Genomic DNA, 5,880 nt, shown 5'->3' with positions numbered 1-5,880 from the left:
AAAAAAAAAAAAAAAAAAGGGGGGGGGGCAACGGAAAACTCCAATCGTGTAATCACCATTTCATGAAACTAAAAATTAGGTATCTGTCTATATTGTGCCCCCAAAACCCACAAAACAAAACAAAATTAAAAAATCCTGGAAGGAAATCCTCCAAGCTGTTCTCCAGCTGTTGGGGATTACGGACCTTTTTCTCTTTTGTAACTTTTATAATACGCAGCAATAAAAACAAACCCCCAGAAATGGTGACTAACAAACCCCTGTACCTGAGGGGCAGCCAGCCTAAGAACAGTTAATATTCCTGACACAGAATAATAACAGACACCACATACGCCACCGCTGCCCGATCAGCTCCGTGCAAATCACGGGTGCACCTCTGCCTTTTCCTAGAGCCATGTTTTTAAAAACTTGAATTGGTGAAATTAATTTTATTGTTTTTAAAAAATTGATGCATGTAATTAAATAGTATACTTATTTATCCCAATATCTCAAAAATATTGTTCTTTCACTGTGTAATCAAGATTAAATCTTAGGAATGTTCACGTTCTTCTCACACTGAGGTTGCGAACTTTCTGCCTATTTTACACCGGCGCGCAGCCTCTTCCGTACATGCGCAGTTCATGTGCCCGTGCTAGATGTGCTTCTGGACATGCGCAGTTCATGCTCACGCAATGGAACCGTGGGGTGATCCTGGGTTCCCTGTGCTCCACTGCGCCTTACACTGAGGCTACACTGACAGTAAAGTGAGACCCCCCTAAGAAGACGCTGTCCCCTCCCGGGGGACCTTCTGCCCTGCTGTCCTGCCCTGGAGCCAGCTAATTCTGATAACTCTCCTGTTTGTTTTTGAAATTTTCAGGAGTAGGGGAAAATACCTACCCCACCCGAGCCAAATTTGAGCTAAAAGAAACTTCTCTTCCTTTGAGTTGCAGGTATCGGGGTGTAGGACAGGAGATGTATTTGGTTCCTAAAGCTTTGAGACCTCAGGTCACAGGGAGCACTTTGCACGGGCCCTGGTGGGAGGGAACAGAATGGGCTCGAAGTGCAGAGTGAGTGCAGGGTGGGCGCCCCTCCTGGACACATATCCGGTAACGGGAATCGAACTCACAACCTTGCACTTGCCAGGCAGGCACTGTGCCACTGAGCCAAATCCCCAGGCCTTAGGAAGCACCTCTTCACAGGTCTTTCTTTCCCACTGATAAAACTCATATATGCTCATTTTAGGGGAAAGCTATAAAAAAGAAAAATCAGCCAAGATACTTTTTTTTTTTGGTACTGGGAATGCAACCTAGGGCCTTTACACTGAGCTACATCCTAGCCCTTTTTAAATTTTTATTTTATTTTATTTTAATTTTTTTTTTTTTTTTTTCCTTTTTGGCTTTTTGAGACAGGGTCTTGCTATGCAGGTCAGGCTAGAGTTGAGCTCACTTTGTAGCCTAGGCTGGCCTCAAACTCACAATAATCCTCCTGCCTCAGCCTCCTGAGTGCTGGGATTACAGGTGTGCGCCATCACGCCCGGCAATTTTATTTTATTTTATGTTTGAGACAGGGTCTTGCTGTTGCCCAGACTGGGCTCAAACTTGCAATCCTCCTGCCTTAGCATCCCTGAATGTGTGATATATTTTCGTAGAATTAACCTATGCTAACTACTTGGTATATAACCTTCCAAACTTTTTTTCTACACATATAATTTTCTTTTTCTTTTTTCTTTCTTTTTTTCTCTTTTCTTTTCTTTTCTTTTCTTTTCTTTTCTTTTCTTTTCTTTCTTTCTTTCTTTCTTTCTTTTTTTTTTTTTTAAATTCTGATGATATACTCTCCCGGTCCTGTATTTCCCGTTAATATTATATTGTGCACATTTTCCAGTCTCATGAAATATGCTCAGAACCACGACTTGGCAGCACGGACTGTGGCCCAACGCTGTGCCTGCTTTGGGACATCGAGCTGGGACTGATAGGATCATCTTTTCGTCTGTTTGTTCTTTTTGAGACAGGGTCTCGCTCTGTAGCTCAGGCTGGCCTCAGCCTCTGCAGTGCTGGGGTCACAGGTGTGCACCACCACACCCGGCTAGAACCCCTCCTAGAGGAGGCTTTTCATTACACACAGAGCTGGTGCTGTCCGAGCAGAAGCTCAGGTACCGTTCCTATTAGCAACAAGGACCATGACAACAGGAGCTTCCGGTCAGGGCTGGTCTCTAGCGGGGAGAAGGTAGTGCAGAGTCTGGACCGAGAAATTGAGAACCAGTGGAGTGCTGGTCCAGGTGCTAGTAAGGACCCGCTGGAAGCATCCCTCGCTGGGTCTTGGTGATATGTGCATGTCCCCAGCGCCTGGCCAGCACCGTGCCTGATTCTGCTCCTTCTCCTTCCTGGGTCCCATGCTCAGCACTTCTCTAGCCAACTGCCATCAAAAGCTGGGCTGCCACCTCCCGGGGGGTCACCAGCGGCACCCGTGGGCCTTGCAGCCGCCCCTTCCCTGTCCCCTTCCACAGCCCACACAGGCTCGCCCTCGCCCCAGCCCTGCCCCAGCCCCCGTCTGGCCTCCAGTCTCCCGCTCAGCCATCTCTGGGGTCTCCGGGGCTGACCCCGCCTCTCCCTCCTCTGAACCCTCCCAGTGCCCTGGGGAAGGTCATCCTGTGCTGCGGGAAGCCCTACTGGGCTGGCACGTGCCTGCCTCTGCCTTAACCCTCAGGGCCAGTCTTTGGTCCATGTCACCATGTTAGTCTGGCTGATAACCACCATTCACATTTATCCTACCCCTGGGCTGCCCATTTCCTCTCCAGCTGCTACCCTCTAGACCAGCTGTGAGTTCAGACCTTAGCCTCCTGTGGCTGTGCCACTTCCTGCAGTGTCACTGGATCTCTGGAGACTGCCTGGCTGCCCTCTCCTCCACACTAGCCACGGTAGGGAGATACAGTGGTGCCCTATGCTGCCACACTCTTTCAAGACTGGGGTGGGTATGGTGGTGCAGGCCTAAAAATCCCAGCACTCTGGGAGGCTGAGGCAGAAGGATTGCAAGTTTAAGCCCAGCCTGGGCAATTTAGTGACTTAGCAAGACCCTGTCTCTTAAGAAAAAAGGAGGTGGGCAAAGGCCTTGGGTTCAATCCTTGGTACTTCAAACTAACAAATAACACATCTCTTTTTTGACTAGTGTTTGCTGTCTATTTTACTTTTGTCATTTGCCCTCCAGTTTTTTTTCTTTATTTTTAATTCCTTGTAAAATCTCCGCTTTTTAAGTGGAACTTTAACCCATTTACATTTATTGTAATTACTAATATATTTGAAATTATTCCTCCAATATTATTTTGTGCTTTGTTTTTGTCCTTATTTTTGTAGCCTATTCTTTCTTCTTTCCTGTCATCTTTTATATGGATTGAATTTCTTCTGAATCTATTTCCCCTCTCGAGTGTTTTAGGATTTATATGTTTCCTCTTGTTCTAGTGTCTAGCTCTAAAATTTAACACACATCTAAAGAACAAAACCAGTGGAGTCCTCCTTTCTCTTCCCAAACAATACAAGGCTGATCCTATCTCTAACTCTAAAACAAAGCTGGTGGTGCACATCTGTAATCCCAGCACTGTGGAGAGTGAGGCAGGAGGACTGCACATACAAGATCAGATTGAGCATTTAGCTACTTGGAAAATCCTGTCTCAAAATAAAAAATACAAAGGGCTCACTGCAAAGGCCCTGGGTTCAATCTCCAGCTATATATATATCTGAGCAAATCAAGGTTCAGAGAGGTAAAGTTACTTTCTTGGTTTTGAGCTGCAGGTGGCAGATCCAGGACCCAGATCCTGCTTCTCCCAAGCAGGACACGAGGGTCTCCCCCACATTTGCCATCCTAGACCTAGAGGGCTGGGCTGCTTGCGAGGTCTCCTGTGCTCCGAGCAGCAGAGCCCACTTGTCCACCCTTACCATGTACTTGGTGGACTCCTCGTTTGTTTAGGGTTGCACTGGGTTTGCCCCAGGGATTTTGCCTTCAGTCACATCCCCAACTGTTAAAAAAATTTTTAAAAAAATTTTGTTTCTGAGACAGGGTCTCGCTATGTAGCCCAGGATGGCCCCAACCTCTTGGCAATCTTCCTGCCTAAGCCTCCCAAGTGCTAACTTTCTTTAAAATTTTGAAACAGGATCTCACTGAGTTGCCCAGGCTGGGATGAAACTCTGAATCCTCCTGCCTCAGCCTCCCAGAGTGCTGGGATGACAGGCACGCGTCACCGTGACCAGTTTGACAGGGGTTTTGAGAGTTGCTGTGTGGAAGGTGTCATGCTGGACTCTGGGACTCAGCTGCGGACAGGAGGGACCCAGCCCCGGCCCTGAAGCAGCAATCTGCAGGCAGGGGCTGAGGCTGCCCCGGCCACAGGCCCAGGCGGGATTGAGCACAGAGCCACTCAGGCCTCCTCCGGCCTTCCTGCCTCGCCTCCTTTGTCCCACTCCTCTCTTTTCAGTCGTCAGCCCCTGCAGTGGCCCCTGGGGAGTGGCCCTGTCGTGGGTGAGGGTCTGGCCGGCTGGCATCTGGCCCCAGGCGGAGGTCTCCATCCTAGGTACTTGCTCGCCTTTTTTGCATCCAAAGCTCCAGGACAGGGTCTTCCTCTGCCCTTCTCCCTGGGCTGAGGGTACATAGTAGGTGCTCAATAAATGAACCTGGGCGGAGCTGGGTGGGGCAAGTGGACTAGTAGGGGCTGGTCCCAAGAGGCAGGGGGCTCCAGGGTCCCTGTGTGGGAAGGACTGAGCCCCCGGGCGTCTGCAGACCCCCATGCAGGGAGGAGGGTGCCCTGCCGGGTGCATCAGTGGCTGCAGCCCGGCAGAGCGGCGCAGCCCTGGTAGGCGTCGGACCGCGCGCGCCCAGCAGAGGGCGCTCTGCAGGCGGCGAGCTGGGGACTCTGAGTCAGGTACTGGCCCTGAGTGGGGGCAGGGACAAGGGTGCCCCTTGCGAGGGGACGATGTCGGGCCGAAGACACTGAGTTGCCTGCGTGGGCTGCATTATGGCATCTCTCCTTGCCTCAGTTTCTCATCTGTAAAGTGGGGAGAAGAATAGAGCCAGGCCTGATGGTGCGCACGCCTGTCATCCCAGCACTCTGGGAGGCTGAGGCAGGAGCATGGCAGGTTGGATCCCAGCCTGGGCATTTTAGCGACTTAGCAAGAGCCTGTGTCAAAATAAAGGGCTGGGGTGTAGCTCAGTGCAAACGCTCTGGAATGAATCCCTAGGACTGAAAAAAGAAAGCAAGAACAGGACCGAGAACAGGACCAATCCCAGGGCGTCTCGAAGCTGGGTTCGCTGAGTGTGCCCCCGTCCTCCCCGCTGCGGAGTCAGGAATCTTTGGAAGTGTTTTCCTTGCAGAGGAGAGTGCTGGCCCTGGGGCCGCTAGGACCTCCACCTGCTCCACTTCCGGGGCGGGACACGCCCACCCCTCCCGGAGTCCTCCCGGAATCAGAGGCCCGAAGTGTTTCTGTGCATTCCTCACGCCGACAGTTGTGTGTTGGGGTCACCCAGTGTGACAAGCTGGCTCGGGGTCTGTGGGGACAGTGGGGGACGACCTTGTTGCAAACGCTGGCGCCACTCCTCGCGGGGACCCGCGCAGTCCTCTGCGAGTCACCGCAGCAAGGTCCTTATCGATTTCACCCCGACCACACCGCTGCCCAGGCGGTTTCAGTGGCGTGCCCGGCATACTCGGCCTGGAAGCCCAATTAAATCACGCCTGGGCTGTCTCCTGGGATCGAAAAACCAGCGGCAAGCGGGCATGGGGGCACATGCCTGTGATCCCAGCACTCAGGAGGCTGAGGCAGGCAGATTGCTGTGAGTTCAAGGCCAGACTGGGTTTCTTTTTTCTTTCTTTCTTTTTTTTTTTTTTGTACCAGGAATTGAACTCACAACCTCACGCTTGCCAGGCAG

At 51.1% G+C, this 5,880-nt stretch overlaps 1 protein-coding gene across 1 annotated transcript in view; it reads right to left on the bottom strand.

Moving 5' to 3' along the window:
- Window positions 1–5,880, bottom strand: part of Lrrc4b (leucine rich repeat containing 4B) — a gene marked incomplete in the record, with an annotated part of 29,550 nt that overhangs the window by 4,901 nt on the left and 18,769 nt on the right.

The sequence above is a fragment of the Chinchilla lanigera genome, unplaced genomic scaffold (assembly GCF_000276665.1).
Source record: "Chinchilla lanigera isolate Chin_1 unplaced genomic scaffold, ChiLan1.0 scaffold00158, whole genome shotgun sequence".
Classification (NCBI taxonomy): Eukaryota; Metazoa; Chordata; class Mammalia; order Rodentia; family Chinchillidae; genus Chinchilla; species Chinchilla lanigera.
The sequence above is the reverse complement of the archived record's forward strand: the minus strand, read 5'-3'. Positions and strand labels throughout refer to the sequence as shown.